We start from the raw sequence: 20,827 nt of genomic DNA, 5'->3' as shown, positions 1-20,827 counted from the left end.
GATTCTGGCATCAACACAAACAGCTTCTCATACATTCTGTGCAATAAAACATGGGATTGAGTACTTTTCTCAGATCTCATGTGTTATCACGATAGCAGGTCCTTTTTTTCCGACAAAAATGGCCTGTAATTGGATAGTGTAATAATGACCATCAGCTGAAAAAGAATTTGCACTTTATTGCACTGATCACGCTCAGTTGAAAAACATGTGGTTCTGTGGGACATCTCACTTTAGAAAGTTGGGGTCCTACTCGACTGTTTTTGTTTCATATTATGCTTTGGAGCTACCCCCAGCCCCCTACTGTCACTACAATGCCCTTTAGGGCGGCAGAAGAAAGAGTAAGTGGCATGAGAGACAAGAGGGTGCAGAGGAAAGACCGGAAATGAAAGAGGAACACGAAAGAAAGAGAGGTCATGGGGCTTCATGGAAAAAGAGTAACAACAGAAAGAGGTGCAAGAGAGAGGGTTTCAGATGGAGAAAGTGGGGGTAGTAAGAGAATGTCTGGGAGGAAAAGAAAGAAAACGATTTTTGGAGAAGAAGGAAACTTTTTTTTGATTGTGCACAGCTTATATCTAAAAACTTTTCTTTAAATGTTATAAAACCAAAGACATACATGCTGTACACACAAATAACATAATTGTAACTGTATGACGTGTCTATTGATCACCACAGTTTATTGTTACCTAAACATATTCTTCTTAGAGATAGTATACCTCCCTGATATAATTCACATTAGTACAAAAAGTTTTTGTTATTGGATGAAATAAACTCAAACCAGCAGTGTTTGATGAATATGTGTTATACATATTCATCAAACACTGCTGGTTTGAGTTTATTTCATCCAGCTTACAATAAACTGTCATATAATAACTACTTCTGGATAAACCACGCTTAAAGAAACTATACATGCAATTTTTATACATTTCCTGTTTAGATGAGCCATTAATGGCACCAAACTCCAGATATTCTTTTATATAGCCAGCAAAATATAGATTTTTTTTTGCTGGCTATCATTAGTGTCAGATATTTTGACTAATAGTATCAGAGAGGAAAAGTAAGTTGTCACTACGGCTATCCAAAAGGAAGTTATCATGATGACTATACAAAAATATGCTGTTTCTCCTCATGCATGCACTGATTGGATATATGGACCATCAGTAGTGGCTTCTGGGGTCCGTACGGTATAGGAGGATCCGGCAGTCCCACTGTGCACACAGCAGGAATCACAAATGCCTGACGGTACAGTTTATCCCTGCTTAGGCTTGTTCACGAGTGACAATTGGGGGGAGTGCGGGGATTAAACACCCAGGTTACCCAATCACAGAGCCTCAAAGTCCTACACTTATGTGGGAAGCAGGGACGTAACTGTCAGTATGTAAGGTGCACCTATGCTCCGTTTGCCATGCAAGTAAAGGTGGACAAGTCATTAATTACCCTTAAATTGGTACACAGCAATGTGAGGGGGATGCAACTCTATGTACTGTATAAATAACAAACTAAATATATAAACAAATTCTAGTAACTGGATTTTTTAAAGTTCTAGATCACGTAGTCAGTTAATTGATGATCAGGGTTTCTAAACCAGTGATTGTATTTTTCTCACATCTTCAGTTTTATAGACATAGGGGCAGATGTATTAAGCTTTAACAAGAGATAAATCCAAGGGTGATAAGGAGAGATAAACGTCCAGCCAATCACCTGCCAACTGCCATGTTACAACCTGTGTTTGAAAAAAGTCAGTAAGGAGCTGATTGGCTGGACGTTTATCTCTCCTTATCACCCTTGCATTTATCTCTTGTTAAAGCTTAATACATCTGCCCCATTATGTGGTATGACATACCTGAGAGAGAGAGAAAAAATATAGAAAAAAAAACACACATAGTGGTCCCCAATATTTTTGAGACCAACACAGAGCTACACTAGCCAGGGAGGTAATGCCTAGGGAGGGACATGCTTATGTCAGCATGTCACATGCTTATATCGGTCTCCTGGCTGTAACATTAACCTCCTTAACTAGTCAGTCCTGGCAGGGGTTTACCTATAGTCCACCTGTAAAATAGCAAATAAAAACAGTACACACACACTGTGATAGGAAACTTCAATAACCACATTTAGCACACATACTAAACTGCAATGCCTGTAGCCAATCATGTTCATAACCACACTGGGCACACATACTAAACTAAAAGTACCATCCATGTAACCTGTAAAAAAAAAATCCATACTCACCTATTCCTAGAGTAGATCACTTCCTCTTCAGTACAAGTAGGCATTCCAGGGGTTAAAAAAATAAATAAATAATAAAGCTTAAGACCCAACCAGACAGACAGACAGACAGACAGGAAGTGTGTATCAACAAACACACTTCCTGTACGCACATGACCAGGACCCGTAGGAGTACTGTCATTAGAAGAGCCACTAGCCAATCAGAGGGTGCCTCTGAAGGAGCTGCCTGGTGAACGGCTGTGCTGTCACACAAAACTTCCCCTCTATAGACTTCAATGGTGGGGAAAGCACCGTTTAAGTTAATGGTGAGAACCACTACAATGAATCCTCTGGTGCAACACGCTCATATTGGTCCCCTAGCAGTGGCATTACTACCCTGGCTAGTGGAGCCAGGTGCTGGTCTCAAGGAGTTCAAGATGTAGATATAGTAGTATGTAGACTATCACTGTTGATGAGGCCAGTCTGGAGCAATTACAGTGACTGGAAGAGCCTCTCATTGAATCCATTGAAGGATCTGTTGAGACAGATCTTCCACATAAAAACCGCACCTGCCAGGGGTCCACTAGCAGAATGTAAACAATCCTATATATTGTAAGCTTGCAGCAGGGCCCTCTTACCTCCAAGTCTGTATATTGTTACCCAGTTTGTTTTATCACTGTCAACAATTGTAAAGCGCAAAGGAATATGCTGCGCTATATAAGAAACTAAATAAATAAATGTAAACCGCTGATGGTGGGAATCCAAAGCTCCACCCAATGGAAGATGATTTGGGACACCTCCCACAACCTCTTAATGCTCTCCTCTTTGTTGAAGTAGACCACAACTGTGGCATTTTGTTACTGGATGTGAACAGGATAGCCTTGTAGAGACGGCATAGCATAGACAAAGGAATTTAGGATCACCCTCAAATCTAGTATGTGAGCAGTGAGAGCAGACCAAAGACCCTGAAAATGCCTGTCCTGAATGAGTGCGCTATACAATTACAAACTGAAATGGGTATCCCCTGGACAGATGCAGTTCTTGCAGCCACAATAGTAGGGACTGCCAGACAGCCGAAACAAATGTCTGTCCAGACATGAACCCCTCCTTGAACAACACAGAATATGTACTGAAGGTCCCAAATCTTCTGTGAATGGAGAAAAGACCCACTGGCATTGGGGGACCCATGATCACCATACTTTGGGATGGAAGTAGAATAAACAGAAGTTCACAATCAATCCAAAAGATTGATAAGTGCCCAATGTCTGCTGGAGAGGTTGTCGCAGAAGGTACTCTGAAGGAACTGTGATTAACAGGTCATATGTAATAACAACTCACGCATGTACCAGCAAAGACACCATTACATCATGTCCTTTGTTAACACACTGGAAGCAGTGGAGAAACCGAAAGGCAAGGTTTAAATCTAAAAAAGGAGGGGATTTTTGTAAGAACTTACCGTTCAAATCCCTTTCTCATAGTTCATCCTGGTGACAAAGCAAACCATGGGATGTAGGAGGGTCCGCAGGAGCAAGGCACCTATGCTAACTTGTTTGAGAGGCAGGCTTCTGCTGGGATGCATTCCTCAGTTCAACTTCTACACTAGGATACATTACTCAGTACAACGCCTGAACATATTAATATGCACAATTCAAAAATAACCAAATAACTGTTAATACATAAACAGTATAAACTTACTGAGCATAAGGGAGGTATCGCTGTGTCAACAGGATGGATTCGAACAGTAAGTTCTTACAAAAATCCCCTTTTCTCTGTCGTCCATCCTGGTGACACAGCTAACCATGGGACGTTGAAGAGCCCACAAGGCACCTATACTAACTTGTTTGAGAGGCAGGCGCCTCCCTTTGGGAGGGTACACTCAGGCTTGCAGTTCTTAACACTGCATGCCCAAATGAAGCGTCCTCCGCCGCGAACTCATGGAACCTGTAGAATTCAGTAAAGGTATGAACAGAGGACCAGGTGGCAGCCCTGCATAACTGCTCCACTGTAGCCCCATGACGCACAGCCCAAGCGGAAGCAACTGACCTGGTGGTATGGAAATTATTCCTGGAGGGAATCAGTCTGCCTACCTTCGTGCAAGCAAAGGCAATTACTGACCGTAACCATCTAGCAATGGTCTGCTTAGAAGCAGGCCACCCTCTCTTATGCACGTCATATAGTACCAAAAGCAAATCAGTTTTGCGAAAACCATTTACTCTGTCTACATAGATGCGCAGAACGCGAACCACGTCCAATTTCTTCCGCTTGTCCCTATTTCTCGCCTCCTCAGGAGGGCAAACACCGGGAGCACAATCTCCTGGTTTAACCCCTTACCGACGCAGCCTGTTTTTGCCTTCCTGACAGAGCCCTTTTTTTCAAATCTGACATGTATCGCTTAAGTGGGGATAAGTGGGGACTCAGAAGGGAAGAAGTGATATTTGGATTTTGCAGCACACATTCTGGTGGAATGAATGGTGGGTGCTATGTCGCATTAGCAAGACCCCCGAAGCACGGTGAAATGATGAACCTAATAATCCATAGATGTGTGGTATATTTTAAAGCACTCCTTCATACATAGGCCGGGTTTGTCGGGGCAAGTTTCACAGTGGAAAATAGTATCCTTTCTTATTCCTTATTTATAGCAAACTTTGCACCTTTTTTGTGCCCTGCCCTTTTTTCCAGTGGAGGGGATTTCGTTAGGAAAATGCTGCCCTGATACAATACGGGGGCCAGTACTAGAAGTACTGGGGCCAGTACTAGAAGTACTGGGGCCCTCTGCCTGCTGGTTCCCAAATATTAGGCCCTTTATGACTTCCTCTTGAAAGTGCATAAATGTCCCCGTCTGGCTGGTAGAACGGAATAGTACGTAAGCGTTATACAGTGCCATCTGGATGATATACACGGCCAGCTTCTTATACCATATTTTTGTTTTCCGCAGGGCACTGTACGGCTTCAGTACCTGATCTGAAAGATCCACTCCGCCCATGTACTTATTGTAATCTAGGATACAAATAGGTTTTGAGGTGTGGGTACTGGTACCTCGTACAGGGACGGAGGTGGTACTGTCTCCGTGAATTGTTGTCAGTATAAGGACATCCCTCTTGTCCTTATATTTGACCAACAACATATTTTCGGTGCATATTCCCCTGCTTTCACCCTTTCTCAGTAATTGGGCAACGTGCGTTTTTGGGAGGCCTCTTTGGTTCTTGCGCACAGTACCGCAAGCTGCTGTACCTCTTGAACCAAGGGCCTTAAACAGGGGGATGCTGGTGTAAAAGTTATCCACATAGAGGTGATAACCCTTATCCAGGAAGGGGTGCACTAAATCCCAGACAATCTTTCCACTAACACCTACGAGGGAGGGGGGGCATTCTGGCGGTTCAATTCTTGTGTCCTTCCCTTCATATACCCTAAACCTGTGGGTGTACCCTGAGGTACTTTCGCACAGCTTATACATTTTTATGCCATACCTTGCCCTCTTATTGGGAAGGTACTGGCGGAATTTAACCCTTCCTTTAAAATGTATAAAGGACTCGTCTATGCAAATGAATTTTTGGGGGATGTACATCTCAGCAAATTTGGCGCTGAAATGATCAATGACCGGCCTGACTTTGAATAGCCGGTCAAAGGTGGGATCATCTCTGGGTGGGCACTGTGCATTATCGTTGTAATGCAAAAATTTAAGGATTGTCTCAAAACGAGTCCGGGTCATGGCCATACGATGAAGTGGGGTGCTGTACAGAACATCTGTACTCCAATATTGCCTAATTTCTGGCTTTTTAACTATGCCCATATGTAACACCAGACCCCAAAACGTCATAATCTCTACTGCATCTACAGGGGTCCACCTAGCAAATGATGACGTGGGGTTTTGGGCAATAAACTGCTGGGCATATAAATTACTTTGGTCCACCATTAAATTTATAAAATCATCAGAGAAAAAGACTTTGAAAAAGTCAATTTCTTTGAGGCCTGTACTATCAAAATGGATTCCTGGGTTGGCCAAAAACTCAGGAACCTGGGGCTCAAAATTGTCTGGTGGTGGGGTCCATACGAGATCAATCATTGGGGGGGGTCTCAGCTGCTCTACGGGGGCGTCTTTGAGGGGGTCCCTCATCACTAGAGGAGGAAGAGGAGCTTAAGACAAATGCCAATTCATCGCTTACTTCACTGGCTGTGTCAGTGTCAGAGGCAAGAAGGGCATATGCCTCCTCCGCTGAAAACAGTCTTTGCGATGATTGGGACATTTTTATTATTTTTAAGTGTAGTGTATAGTGTAGGGGGGGGGTACAAACTTTATTTCAACACGGGGGGTATGTAGTGTGTATGTAGTGCTTTAACACGTGTAAGTTAAAAGAAAAAAAAAAAGCTCCTGCGCCAAAAATTGAGCACAGATGTTGGTCAGTAACGTCCGTCACTGATCAGCGCTCAGCGGGCACAGGACACCCACAAAAGCACTGATTAGCAGTGAGGGGCAGCAGGCACACAACTGTGGGTGCAACCTGACAGGGTATATATAAAAAAACAAAACCCTGCACCCCAAAAAAGGTGCTGATCAGTTAGTTTATACTAATCAGCACAAAAGGGGGGCAGCAGGGGGCAGCAGATACAAAATTATATCACACAATTTCTGACACAATGACGCTGCTGCAGCAGCAGCAGCAGCAACACTCGCACCAGGAAGTCACAGGAGCTGGCAGCACGGATGCCACCAACGCTGATCAGGTCAGTATAGGGCACAGATGGGCACGGAGACCGCTCTGCACACTGTTCCTGACCGGAATGGCGGCTGCAGAGCTGTCTCCGGTATTTTCTATGTGGTGTAATGGCTGTGATTGGTCCGTCGTTCCGACGGACCAATCACAGCCTTTTGGGGGCAGGTGGGGTGAGGTGGGGTGACACCAGTGTCACCCTTACACCCGGTGGTGATTGGTGCTGTACTTAACAGCACCAATCACCACCGATCCCTGTGTCACCGGTGAACGTTATTCGCCGGTACACAGAAAACGCTGTAATTGGCTGTTCACATTGAACAGCCAATCACAGCGATCGCCGATGGGCGGGGGCATCGCTGCCCCCCCTGGGCAATGAGGGAAGATGTCTGCTGTCAGGGACAGCAGACATCGTCCCTCTGTCACCGCGTCTATAGACGCGGTGACAGTTAAATGGCATGACGTACATTTATGCCATGTGTCGGGAAGTACATCCCGACCATGACGTAAATGTACGTCAAATGTCGAGAAGGGGTTAAATGGAAATTCGACACTACCTTAGGTAGGCACTGTTCTAAGCACAGCCCTGTCATCATGAAAAACAAGAAATGGAGACTTGCAAGACAAGGCCCCCAATTCTGAAACTCGCCTAGCCGAGGCTATGGCTAACAGAAAAGTAAGTTTCCAAGAAAGATATTTAAGATCAGCTGACCTTAAAGGCTCAAATGGAGATTTCTGTAGAACCGACAATACCAGAGACAGGTCCCAAGGCGCCACCGGCTGCCTATGTGGGGGTTTAAGTCTCATAACTCCCTGTAAAAAAGTCTGTACTTCTGGCAACAGAGCCACTCTTTTCTAAAAGAAAATGGATAAATCAGAGAGCTGTACCTTTAAAGACTGCAGGGTAAGCCCCGCTGAACTCCAAAAGGCTAGTGACCTTGAACCTTGAGGTGTGTACCTTCTGCCGTTCACACCACCTGATATAAATTTTCCAAACCCGATGGTAATTAGCTGCCAACACAGGCTTATGAGCCCTAAGCATGGTTTGGATAACAGCATCTGAGAAAACTTTCTTCCTTAATAAGGAGGTTTCAAAAGCCAGGCCATCAAATTGAGATAAGCAAGGTCCATGTGTAGAAACGGCTCTTGTTTGAGTAGGTCTGGCCAGAAGAGGAATACGTCAGGAGTCCGTTGACAACCTCAGTAAGACTGAATACTAAGACCTCTGGGCCAATTTGGAGCAATCAATATGACTTGCACCGCATGTGTCCCCACTCTCTTGAGGACCCGAGCAATCATTGGAAACAGAGGGAACGCATAGGCGAGGGTGAAACCCCAGGGAACTGTCATGGCATCCACTGCCCACGCGGTCGGATCTATGGTCCGAGAACAGAACCCGGGGACCTGACAATTGTGTCTGGTGCCAGAACAGAGTGTAGGAAGAGACCAAGTCTCTGCTTCAGCGTGGAGGGAAGCCTTTTGGTGCCTTTCCCCCTTCAGCCGCTCCAACCGTCCAGCTGCGTTGTACTCCTGTAATAGGCATCAACTCCATATGTGGATTTCTAGACCAAAGCCCTGGGGGTTAGGTGGCTTGGTAGAGGGGTTAGGCTGCAGGGTGGGAGTGGGGTAGCAATGAAAGAGTCGCAGCCCGACGCTACCAGGGAAGCATGTTGCTGCTCTACTTGACTAGAGCCTCTTCAGAATGTGGTCTGGCGATGGCAAAGCCCCAGGGACTAGCTTCTGGTTTGGGAATGCTCCAGTGGCTGGTTGCAGAGAAGATCTCACACTAGTCCTAATAAAACTATGCTGCTATCAATCTGTCAGTTAATTGAGTCACCTTTGAACAGGGACTGAGGCACTAGAATCTGATCAAAACAATGTTACTTGTGTAGTTTCACGGCGGCACTGCCCGTGGATCGCATTGTATGCAAACCGCGGTACGCGTCCTCCAGACCTGTTCATACACCCACTATCCACGTTGGGTGGAGCTGCTTTTATAAAGTGTGGCAAACGCAGCAAGCCACTGAGCCTGAAGCATGGCATGCGGATGTGGAAAACGAGCCTGAAGCGTGGCGAGCCCAGCGAGCCCCACGAGAGGACGTGGAAAAGAGGATTTTGTACTTACTGTTAAATCCTTTTCTCAGACTCCATAGGTGACACTGGAGAGTTACAGTGGGGAATAGAAGGGCGACCACAGGGAGCTTGGGCACTTTAGAATAATTAACAGTGACTAACTCCTCCCCTTCTACTTCCTCTCCTAGGCAGTCTAGGTATGTGCCCGGAGGGAGCTGGAAGAAAGAAAACACACTTCCAAGAGGAGGTTAAACATAACATAACAAAAGTCACACACACTCTCACATAGAGTGAAACATAGGTTGAAAAACAGCATTCTAACAGAATGAACCAAGCCCATAATTGCTGAGAAAAAACTTAGAATTAAAACTAAGCACAAAGGTCTCGTGAGACATCTGTAAACTGATCAAACCTGAAACAGCAAGAAAAGTGAGACAGCAACGGGTGGGCGTCCAGTGTCACCTATGGAGTCTGAGAAAAAGATTTAACAGTTTGTACAAAATCCCCTTTTCTCTTTCCTCCACTAGGTGACACTGGAGAGTTACAGTGGGGACGTCCCAGAGCTCCCAACACGGGTGGGATGACGCTGAGAACCCCCTAATACAGAACGACCAAACTGCGAAGCAGTCGCCGCAAAAGTGTCGAACTTGTAAAAACGGACAAAGGTCCGGCGGCCAGACCAAGTAGCCGCTCGACATTACTCTTGAATGGAGACTCCACGGGCAGCCGCCCAGGAGGTACCCACCGACCGCGTAGAATGAGCGGAAATAGAAGATGGTGGCACCCGTGAGGAAGCCACATAGGCCTGACGGATAGTCAGCCTAACCCACCTGGCCAAGACCTGCTTGGAGGCGGGCCATCCAAGACGCAGGGAGTCATAGAGGACAAAAAGAGCATCTGACTTACGCATGGACTCTGTTCTGGATAAATATATGCGTAAGGCCCGGACCACGTCCAACACTCTAGCATCCTCCGACTCCTCCCTAAAGGCCAGTACCACGATAGGTTGGTTAATGTGGAAGGCCGAGACCACTTTAGGGAGAAAAACACTAGAAGTGCGTAGCTCCAATCTATCCTGATGAAAGCGCAAGAAGGTTGGCTTACAAGAGAGAGCACTTAGCTCCGACACCCTTCTGGCCGAGGACAATGCCAGAAGTAAGACTGTATTCCAAGTTAGATACTCCATGGGTTCAAACAGGGAGGACTGGAGAAAAATCAAGACCAAGTCCCACGGTGCTGTGGGGGGCTTGAAAGGTGGTTGCAGCCGCAACACCCCTTGGAAGAATGTCTGAACTTGAGGAAGGAGCACCAATTTTCTTTGGAAAAAAATTGATAGAGCGGACACCTGCACCTTCAAGGACCCCAGCCGGAGTCCTGGGGAATGCCCCTTTTGTAAAAACAGAAGCAACCAGGCAAGTTTTAAATTTACAGGAGAAACCCTCCTGGTCTCGCACCAGGCCACATAGGCCCTCCATATGTGATAATAATGCACCGAGGTAACTTGCTTCCTGGCTCTGATCATGGTGGGGATCTCTGCCGGAGGGATCCCTGCCTTTCTTAGAATGGACCTCTCAACAGCCATGCCGTCAAATGAAGATGCTGTAAGTTCGGACAGGTGAACGGACCCTGGGTGAGAAGGTCTTCTAAGAGTGGAAGAGGCCACGGCTCGTCGACTAATAGGTCTGTGAGAACCGTGTACCACGACCGACTAGGCCAGTCCGGAGCTATGAACAGCACTGTTACCGATTCCCTGCGAATTCTCTGTAGAACCCGAGGAATAAGAGGCAACGGAGGGAAGAAGTAGAGGTACTGATCCGTCCAAGGTGCGGTGAGCGCGTCTACTGCCACCGCCTGAGGGTCTCTTGTCCGAGCGCAGTACTGTGGCAACAGATGGTTGTGCCTGGAGGCCATCATTTCTATCTGAGGATATCCGCACGACGAATCAAGGTCTGGAACACCTGAGGGTGTAGATACCACTCTCCGTGATGGACGTCTCGTCGGCTGAGGTAATTTGCCTCCCAATTTTCCACGCCTGGTATGAAAATGGCAGACACGGCCCTCCGAGTGCTCCTGTGCCCAAAGCATTGTACTCTGATGTCCCTGTTCTGGAGAATGACCTCCGCTTGAAGGAGAGCATAGTACACCGCTCAGAGTTCCAGCATATTGATGGACAGCTGTGCTTCCTCTGGCATCCACAGGCCCTGGAAGTGGAGCCCCAACGTGACCGCTCCCCAGCCCCTGAGGCTGGCGTCTGTGGTGAGGAGCGTCCAGTTGTGAATGGTGAACCGCCATCCCTCCTGCAGGTTGCTGGAGTCGAGCCACCACGCTAGAGATGCTCGAGCCTGATGGGAAAGGGTTATTCGCTGATGAAGAAAAAGATGCGAACCTGACCACTGGCGGAGCAGACACAGATGGAAGGGTCGAGATCGAAAACGCCCGTACTGCACCGCCTCGAATGTGGCCACCATCTTTCCCAACAGTCTCATGCAAAGCAGGACTGAAACCTTCTGATGCTGCAGCACCAGGCGAACCGACTCCTGTAGAGAAAGACCTTGTCCACTGGAAGGTAAACCCATCTGTGGACCGTGTCCAGGACCATCCCCAGGAACAGGATCCTCTGCAAGGGGGTCAGTTGAGACTTCTGGACATTGAGCATCCATCCGTGGGATTCCAGTGTCTGACGAGTCAGCTGGATGTTGTGCAGCAAGTCCTCCCTGGACGGAGCCTTCAACAGAAGGTCGTCCAAGTAAGGGACAATGGTAACCCCTTGAGCCCTGAGTATTTCCATCATGACCGCCATAACTTTGGTAAATACCCTGGGCGTCGATGAGAGGACGAAGGGAAGGGCTCTGAATTGCAGGTGACAAGTCTGGACGGCAAACCGAAGGTAGGCCTGATGAGGAGGCCAGATGGGGATGTGCAGGTATGCATCATTTATATCGATGGATACGAGAAACTCCCCGGGCTCCAGGCCTGCAATCACCGACTGCAGAGACTCCATCTTGAAGCGGGTGAAACAGATTGAGGTGTTTTAAATTCAAGATGGGCCTCACAGAACCGTCCGGCTTGGGGACTAGAAACAGGCTGCAGTAGAATCCATTCGATCTCTCCGAGTCTGGGACGGGGATAACCACCCCCATGTCCCTGAGTTTGTGAATGGATCTGTAGAGCCCTGCTTTTCTCTGGAGAAGCTCGCAAACCTGTGGGAAAAAAACATAGAGGAGGGGGCAACAAGAAGTCTATCTTGTAGCCTACTGCAACCAGGTCCTTTACCCATGCGTCTTGACAGGAAAGGGACCAAACCTGCTGGTAAAACAGCAGGCGGCCTCCCTTCCTGTGTTCTGGGCAGGGGCCGGGAGAGTCATGCAGAGGGCTTGGAGGTAACCTTTGCATCCAAGATGGGTGTGCCGGCTGAACCTCTGCCTCGGAATCCCAGAGAACTGGTTGCACTTCTACGTGATCTATCCCAAAACTTGGGAGTAGGGCGAAAGGACTGCCCTCCTGTAGCGGGGAAGGACCTCGCGGAGGCGGAGCTGCTGTGGGCAGAAACTGTGACTTACCCCCGGTAGCTTGTGAGATCATCTTGTCCAGGTCTGGACCGAAGAGTGCTTCACCAGCAAGGGTAACGCTTCCACCGCCTTCTTGGAGTCGGCATATGCTTGCCACTGTCTAAACCAAAGTGTGCGGCGAGCTGAAACTGAAAGAGCAGAAACACGAGCCGCCAGCATACAGATGTCTGATGACGCCTCTACTTAGTAGCCTGCAGCTTCACGTTTGTGTTCTACCAAAAATATCATCTCACCTGACCCGGGGTCTAGAGAGGAGGCAACCTGACCCGCCCAGACCTCCATGGCCCTGGTTGACCCAACTGCCCACTTGAGCCGGTCTTTGTAAAAGACTTGCGGCAGAATAAATATTCTTAAGGGTGCTCTCTAAGCATCTGTCAGAGACATCCTTAAGGGTAGAAGCTCCCGGTATGGGGAGCACTGTCTTCTTAGACAGGCGTGATACCGAAGGATCAACAGTTGGGGGCATTTCACATGACTTCCTAGCATCCTTAGGTAAAGGATAGGAAGTGAAAAACCTTTGCGACACCTGAAATGTTTTGTCAGGGTGCAACCAAGCTTTTTGCAGGTGATCATCCAGCTCCTCTGAAGCTGGAAAAAACACAGATTGTTTCTGCTTTTTAGCAAAAACCAAAGGGCGCGCAGCAGGCCGCTCCTCCTCTCTAACATTGAGGGTTAAGCGGACTGCTTGTATCAAATCCTCCAAACCCTGAGAAAGGACGTCAGTGTTAAGCAGCACTGGAGCCTCAGGCTCATTAAAGTCACCCTCCTCCAGATCTGGCATATCATCATCTGTATCATCTAACAGAGGAACCTGAGGAAAAAAAGGGATTTTTGTAAGAACTTACCGTTCGAATCCCTTTCTCTGATATGGTCCTGGTGACACAGCTCAACATTGGGATGTAGGAGTGTCCGTAGGAGCCAGGCAATTATCCTAAAGCTTTTGGAGGGTAGGCTCCTCCCTTCTTCATCCCAGACTCTTCAGTTCAATCTTACAAAGCCACTGGAATATATTAACTCAGTACAAACGCCTGCACATATTATATGCACAATTCCAAAAATAACTTTTCAACCATTTATAACATGAAACATCATGAACACTGGAATACTTACTGAGCGTAAGGGAGGGATCGCTGTGTCACCAGGACCATATCAGAGAAAGGGATTCGAACGGTAAGTCCCTTTTTCTCTTTCAATGGTCCTGGTGACACAGCTCAACATTGGGACGTTCCAGAGCCGGTCCTTTGGGTGGGTACGCTCAGGTCTGCAGCTCTCATCACTGCTCGCCCGAACGACGCGAACTCATGGAACCTATAAAATTTGGCAAAAGTGTGAAAAGATGACCAAGTGGCGGCCCTGCAAACTTGCTCAGCCGTGGCCCCATGTTTAACCGCCCAAGAGGTGGCGACCGACCTGGTGGTATGCGCATTAATCCTGGCCGGCACAGGCTTACCAACCTTAGTATATGTAAAAGCAATGACAGACCGCAACCACCTAGCAATGGTCTGCTTAGAAGCAGGCCAACCAATCTTGTGCACATCATACAAGACCAGCAAAGTGTCAGTCTTCCTGACACCCGTCACCCTGTCCACATAAATGCGCAAGGTGCGCACAACGTCCAAATTTCTCAATTTGTCCCTTTTCCTTGAACCCTCTGGGGGTTGGAACACAGGCAGAAATATCTCCTGATTCAGATGAAAAGCAGAGACTACTTTTGGCAAAAATTGGGGTACTGTTCGAAGAACAGCCCTGTCATCATGAAATATCAGGAAAGGAGACTTGCATGACAATGCTCCCAACTCTGATACTCTCTTTGCTGACGCAACTGCCAACAAAAATACAAGTTTCCATGTAAGGAACTTAAGGTCAGCCGACCTCAACGGCTCAAAAGGCGCCTTTTGAAGACACTCCAGAACCAGCGATAAATCCCATGGAGCCACTGGTTGCTTGTAGGGAGGTTTCAAATCGAGAAACCCCTTGCAGGAAAGTTTGCACCTCCGGTAGCAATGCTATCCTTTTCTGGAAATAAATCGACAAGGCCGATATCTGTACCTTGAGTGACTGAAGGCTTAACCCAGATGAGAAACCATCCTGCAAAAACTCCAGCAATTTTGACAGTCGAAATCGCGATGTATGCGACTTCTGCCTTTCACACCACCTAATATAGGTCTTCCAGACCCTATAATAGTTAGCTGAAGACACTGACTTCCTAGCTTTCACCATGGTGTTAACCACAGCCTCCGAGAAACCCTTGTTCTTCAAGATGGCGTTTCAATAGCCAAGCCGTCAAATTTAGCCGAGTTGAATCCATGTGTAAGAACGGCCCTTGGTTTAACAGATCTGACCTCAGAGGTAGACGCCACGAGTCCACAGACAATCCCTGAAGCCTCAAGTACCAGGACCTCCTTGGCCAATCTGGGGCCACTAGAATCACTGGAATTCCTTGGGACTGGACTCTTTTCAATATTCTTGCCAGCATTGGAAATGGCGGGAAGGCATAAAGCAGATTCCCCTCCCAGGGAATAGTCATTGCATCCACTGCTTCGGCCCGTAGATCTCTTGTCCTGGCATAGAACCTGGGCACCTGATGATTGAACCTTGATGCCATCAGGTCCATATCCGGAGTTCCCCACTTCAGTGTAATTAGATGAAATACCTGTGGGTTCAGGCTCCATTCCCCTTCTAGCAGTTCCTCCCTGCTCAGGAAATCGGCCTCGATATTCTCCACCCCTGGGATGAATATCGCTGACAACGCCGGAACATTCTGTTCCGCCCACAAGAAGATCCTGGAAACCTCCCACATGGCCAGCTTGCTGCATGTGCCTCCCTGATGATTCAGGTACGCCACAGCCATGGCGTTGTCGGTCTGAATCCTCAACGGAAGACCCTGCAATCTTTCTCCTGCCAGAGATATCACCTTCCACACAGCTCGCAGTTCCAGGATATTGATCGGCAAAGCAGACTCCTCCGGGGTCCATAAGCAGTAAAGGCGCAGGTCCAGAACCACTGCCCCCCAGCCCCTGAGACTGGCGTCGGTAGTGACTACCAGCCAGTCCCAGGACCGCAGGGACCGACCCCACTGCAGGGAATCCACCATTGCAGGGAAGACCGTGTCTCAGGAGACAACACAATCTGCTCTGACTTCATGGACTGAGTATTTCCTGACCAAGACGTCAGGATGTCCAACTGAAACACTCGAGAGTGGAACCTGGCAAACTGTAGCGTCTCGAAAGTCGCCACCATTTTCCCCAGCAGTTTGAGACACCTCCAAACCAATGGACTCTGAGGCCCCAGGATCTCCCAAACCAAGGTGGCTATGTCCCTGGCAGAAATACCCGATGTAGATGGGTATCCAGGACAACCCCCAGGAACTGGATTCTCTGTGACGGCACAAGCTGAGACTTTTGTAAGTTTAAAAGCCAACCGTGAGTCTGCAAAAAACTGATGGCTTCTGCCAAGTGACTCTGCAACCTCTCCGCCGACTCTGCTTTGAACAGCAGGTCGTCCAAATACGGGATCACCGTGATTCCCTTCAGGCGGAGAGCAGCCGCCATTACAGACATAATTTTGGTGAATACCCTTGGTGCTGTGGCCAGACCAAAGGGCAACGCCTGGAATTGCAAATGCAGGTCTCCTATCGCAAACCTCAAGAGAGCATGATGTTCCGGGTGGATAGGAACGTGCAGATATGCGTCCTGGACATCCATGGACGCCAAAAATTCTCCCTGGTCCAGGCTTAGCAGCACAGACCGTAGAGATTCCATCTTGAAATAGTCTACCCACAGATGGAGATTCAAAGACTTTAAATTTAAGATTGGTCTGAAAGACCCGTCTGGCTTGGGCACCAAAAACAGAGTGGAATAAAAACCTTTCTTCCGCTCCGCTAGAGAGACCGGGATCACCACACCTTTCTCTATGAGAGATTACGCCGCCCCAGAAGAGCAGCACGGAGCCGAGACTCGTTTGGCAGTGGTGTAGGAATGAATCTTCTTGGAGGAAGACCTTTGAAGGGAATCCTGTAACCCTGGGATATAATGTCCAACACCCAAGGATCCCGGCCCAACAATGTCCAAGCGTCCCTGAACCATCTCAGACGCCCCCCCACCTCGACCAACGTTGGGATAATTCCCAGGTAGTCATGCTGAGTGCTTGTCCTCACCTTTGGTGCTCGGTTTCTTATGAAAGGAACCGAACTTTGACTTTGGGGCCTTGCCCCTGGAGGACTGAAACTTTCCCCTACAGGACTGTCCTCGAAAGGATGCACCCCCTCTAGGGGAGGGCCGAAAGAACGGCCTAAAAGCAGAAAACCTTGAGGCCTGTTTAGCTACAGGAGCCGGCAGGAAAGTACTTTTGCCTCCCGTGGCCTGCTTAATAATCTCTTCCAGCTCTGAACCAAACAGCTTTCCTTGAAAAGCTAAAGCCTCTAAGGCCTTTTTAGATTCATTATCCGCCTCCCAGGCTTTAAGCCAAAACACTCTCCTGGCATTGACGGACACTGTGGAAACTCTGGAAGCCATTTTGAGAGCTTCCCCCTCAGCCTCAAGCACATACTCCGCAGCTGCTTTAAGCTTCTCAGCAAGCAGTAACACACCTGGATCAGAATGCAAAATTGAACACAGGTCATTGGCCCACTCAAACATGGCCTTAGAGACCCAGGCTGATGCTATAAGAGGGCGTAAAGTGTAGCCCACCCCTTCAAATATTGCCTTGAGGTTACCTTCCAGCTTCTTGTCTACGGGGTCCTTAAAGGCTGCCCCCCCCTGGACAGGTAGCACCGTGGCTTTAGATTGCTGTGCCACAGAAGCGTCTACCACCGCAACTTTTTCCCAGAGGTCTGCATGAGCCTCAGGCATGGGGTATAAACTTAAAAATCTCTTAGGCATCTGCAGCCTTTTATCGGGCGTTTTCCAAGCCCCTTCCAATAAATCCTGTAAATCTTCATCCGCAGGGAAGGTAACAGTTTCCTTACGCTGCCGTTTAAATACACCTTTTGCAGGAGTTTTATCCTCCACAGACAAGTTCAAAGCCTGTTTAACAGCAGTAATCAAATCCTCCACCCCTGAGGCCGAGGAATCCTCAGAGTCATCACCCTGATCCCAGGGGATTTCTGTGTACTCTCACTCTTCTTCAGCAACAAGCAATGGCACTGAATAAGACCTTTTAGGGGTCCCCACAGTATCACCATCAAATTTGTCTAACAAATCATTAAACCTGCTGATCCCCTTAGCAGTATCCTGCATGACCTGTAAGAAACCAGGATCTGCTTGGGTCAGAGGCAAGGAGCCAGAGGACTGCTGAGATGATGACATAGGTCTAGGTGAAGCTACCAACACATCACTCTGCCTGTCCAGTAATTGCACTGAGGCATTAACCGACCTGCCCAGGGCACTGGCCCACGCAAGCTCCGATTGCTCTACCCTCTGGGGTTCACTGCCCATGGGTCTCACAGCAGCGCAAGTAATACACAAGCCCCCCTTGGCCATCTGCTCAGGGACAAATTTCAGTGTACAAACACTGCAAGCGCTCAATGTATTAAGGGCTCCCTCCCCCAAAGCCACAGACTGTTGCTCAGACATGATGTAAAAGTAACACAGCGCACAATGTACAGGCGTTTTTATACAGAGCCAATGTACTACAGTCACTTATCTGTCTGAAGCTTTCACAGTGGGGAAAACGATGCCCAGGAAATCCAATCACTCTGCAAGGATCTGTCAGCCAGCTCAGCTCAGCTCCGCTGCAAGCATTACGAATGGCGCCAAAACAGAGTGAGGGAAGAGACCAAGTCCCTGTTGCTGCGGGGTCCGTGGCTTTTGGCGCCAACCCCCATGATCCCCACCTAGAGTGAAGCCGGTTTCAGAGCGCTCCGGAGCCCAGGCAGCTTCTTAATAGAAGCTGTAAGCGCTGCACAGGGAGACCAGACAGTGTCTCCCCTGTGCACAGTGAGCTGACAGCTCCTGCTGCGCTGTCAGTGTGAGGATTCAGTGAGAATCCTCACACTGTGCCTACCTAGCTAGTGTAAAAGTTAATAAAATAAAAAACTCCTAACCAACTCTAATCCTTCGGCTGCTCCAGCAGCCCTTTAGAATAGCACCCACTCCAGTGGGCACCTAACACGAACTGAAGAGTCTGGGATGAAGAAGGGAGGAGCCTACCCTCCAAAAGCTTTAGGATAGGTGCCTAGCTCCTACGGACCCTCCTACATCCCAATGTTGAGCTGTGTCACCAGGACCATTGAAAGAGAAATCCTATTAGCAGGAGCCAGTGTAGGGGGAGGGGGTGCTGGGGTCTCTGCATGTAATGCTTTGGAAAGACCCTCAATAGCAGAAGTTAACTCTGCCTGTTGATCCCTGGCTGCATCTCTGTCCTTTCTAACTGCAGATAACTCAGAGGCTAGCTGAGCGATCACTGTGGACAATTGAGAAGCCCATACAGGAGTCTCCTGGCCTGCTCCTGAGGGAGGAGGCACCGGAGCTGCAGCACATGTGGGACACAAAATGGCGCCCTCAGCGTGTGGGGTGAACTTGGAGCCGCACTTCTTGCAGGCTATCTTTTTTAGGAGCCCCACCAGCCATCATACACTCTTCAATCATCCAAGAGAGAGGTAGAGAGAGAGGGTTAAATACCGGACAGGAGAGGAGGTATAGAAGGCAGAGTCTGCCACAAGCCAGAATCGCGCACTGTATATAAATAACTTGTGCCAGCTAAAGAGGGACTTTTTGGACGCAGTCCAAGCCGCCCTGACCTCTTATGTCCCACTGTGACTCACTGTTACCAGCGTCACCGCACTTTTCAGCCGCCTGGAGTGGAGCCGGGTTCACGCTGCCGCTTCAATGGCCGCCGCCTCGCGTACTCCTCCCTATGAAGGAGGAGAAAGCGGAAGTCCCCAGCATGCCGCGCGCCTCAGCTCCGCTTTTCGTTTGTGGCACTGATTTTTAAAAAGTGCCTTGCCGAGTTTGCAAACTGAATCCCCCGCTAACAGGGGACCAGTTCTATACTTACCCCTGCCATAGCTGTCAGGAGCTGTGGTTCCTGCAGCCTTGTACCGGAGGCAAGCTGCATGCAGCTGCGACTGTACCCGCTGACATCGCCCTCGTCGCAGGCAGGTAGGGACAGGGAGCTACCTGCCTGTCCTCCTGCTGATTGCATAATCGCTAAAAATAAAAAAGCCCAGGAGTGAGCAAAGAATGCACCCAGCTCCCGTAGGGCACATGCTAAGACTGCCTAGGAGAGGAAGTAGAAGGGGAGGAGTTAGTCACTGTTAATTATTCTAAAGTGCCCAAGCTCCCTGTGGTCGCCCTTCTATCCCCACTGTAACTCGAGCCCTGCGAGGGGATGCGCAATAGACGTCAAGTAATACACGTAATACACGTCAAGTAATTCACATGCGCTCGCCACGCTTCAAGCTCGTTTTCCACATCCGCTTGCCACGCTTCGGGATCGGTGGCTCGCTGCGCTCGCAACACTCCGACGTGGATAGTGGGGGTATAAACAGGTCAGGAGGTCGCGTACCGCTGCCATATAGATTGGTAATTCAAGGATACCGTCAATAAATTTCAAGCCTATTGGTGGGTGTATACCCCCGATATGTCTGTGAATTATGTTATTCACAGGTAGATCGCGTCAACTGTGCAGCACAGAGGTGTCCTCATACATCTAGCCTCAATAAGTCATGCACCACAAGATGCCTGAAGGGAGTGAGCCAGCAGTATCTGGGCAACTCTACTAATGCAAAGTGACGTAACTGGACGTCAGATGCCCGTCCAGTTCACGGAGCAGAACGCTTCAGATTTAAGTTAGCAGAGACTGACTTAGATTTGCGAACACTACAGAAATCATTTGATGGACGGCAACCATCGGATAATTTGGGGCCTGCACACTAGCCTGCTAATAGATGTTTATGCAAAACATATCCATTCACAGTGCAGCGGGTAAATTCGCTGTGCAGCGGGGGGCACGCCCGGCAGGCGGCGTTTCAAGGCTCTGCTGAGCAGTGAACTAACGCTCCTTAGAGAGACAACCAGAATTACCTCCATTATACGATGGGTACCATAGCCAACCGCAAAACTGGTATAACGATAGATCGGCTATGACGTACACAATGAATAATATATCTCACAATAGATCATATGCTTCCCAGCAAAAGACCAATGGGAGTGCACGATCATTGGTACTTACTAATCAATATATCGGTCCAATTTTCAGTATTCAAGACAATACATACACATGGGCTAGATAAAGCATAATGGCAGCATGAGATTACTGCTATTTGCTATT

At 48.4% G+C, this 20,827-nt stretch overlaps 1 protein-coding gene across 1 annotated transcript in view; it reads right to left on the bottom strand.

Moving 5' to 3' along the window:
• Nucleotides 1-20,827, bottom strand: part of RNPEP (arginyl aminopeptidase) — a 111,170-nt gene that overhangs the window by 20,939 nt on the left and 69,404 nt on the right. The gene's annotated exons all lie outside the window — the stretch shown is intronic.

This window comes from Crinia signifera, chromosome 2, assembly GCF_055691185.1.
Source record: "Crinia signifera chromosome 2, ASM5569118v1, whole genome shotgun sequence".
Classification (NCBI taxonomy): Eukaryota; Metazoa; Chordata; class Amphibia; order Anura; family Myobatrachidae; genus Crinia; species Crinia signifera.
Note: the sequence above shows the minus strand (reverse complement) of the source record. Positions and strands in the feature narration are given on the sequence as shown.